This window comes from Penaeus monodon, chromosome 22 (assembly GCF_015228065.2).
Source record: "Penaeus monodon isolate SGIC_2016 chromosome 22, NSTDA_Pmon_1, whole genome shotgun sequence".
NCBI lineage: Eukaryota > Metazoa > Arthropoda > Malacostraca > Decapoda > Penaeidae > Penaeus > Penaeus monodon.
In genome coordinates this window covers 12,514,498-12,515,488 of record NC_051407.1, presented here as the reverse complement: position 1 = coordinate 12,515,488, position 991 = coordinate 12,514,498, and the positions used below count along the sequence as shown (strand labels likewise).

Genomic DNA, 991 nt, shown 5'->3' with positions numbered 1-991 from the left:
GCTTTGGTTTTAAGTTTACATAGGCGTTACAAGAACAATGCTTAACATTTTCTGTTTTCGTCATAGACGAGATTCATTTATTACTAACTTTGTAGAGTTAACTGAGAGTAATGACTAAAATGCTTGTGTACACATCACATCCTGGGATCGCGTTGGAAATGCCGTTTCTACCCCACAGAAGGGAAACTCGATGGTAAATGCTACATCTATTAAGAGGCAGCGTGGCCGAGCGGTCTAAGGCGCTGGTTTTAAGCTCCAGTCTCTTCGGAGGCGTGGGTTCGAATCCCACCGCTGCCAGGACACTTCACTTATGATCCTAATGTATCTTTAGAGATACTCCGAGGAGCGAAAAGGCACTCCCAATGAAAACATATTAAATATTATTTATATTTCCGGAAGATATAAAGCTCATATTCATGCACATATTTATATTACGTTGATATCGTCGGTTGGTGCTTGTTTGAGCTGTGAAAGGGTTGTTCAGGATTCACACATACACGCTATATGTGTCTGCATCTTTGACTCTAGATCCTGTAAACATGATGAAAAGCTACCATTGCCTTTGGAAATACTACTGGATATACCATATACGAAATGCTAATGATCAAATGAACGAAACGATTTTCTTCGATTTTTTTATATAATCGCCTCTTACAGTGCGCTCATGTATGAATGCTTTAATAAGGATTCGTACACACTATTAATGTATGCATAACATTTTTACATAGCTGAGATCTCTCTCTGCCGCATCTTTCGCCTCTTGTGCTGCTCCTCTTTCGCTTTCTTTTGATATGGATATCACGTCCATTTCTCAGGTTTCAAGTGAGTTTCAAAAGATTTAGATGTTCCTATTTGTACACCACATCCTGGGACCACGTTGGAGATACCTGTGGTGGAGGCGGTTGCCTGCCACAGAATAATAAATGAGAAGGTTCGGTGGACGGCGGTCAGAGGCTCCCTTTGCGTGGAGCAGATTGGTATTCGAAGCAGA

General features: G+C 41.2%; 1 non-coding gene across 1 annotated transcript; it reads left to right on the top strand.

Annotated features, from left to right (window-relative positions):
• The first annotated feature begins 215 nt into the window (after nt 1-215).
• Trnal-uaa lies at nt 216-297 on the top strand. Its single transcript has one exon. It is a non-coding gene; the product is annotated as a tRNA-Leu (tRNA).
• The last annotated feature ends 694 nt before the right edge of the window (nt 298-991 follow it).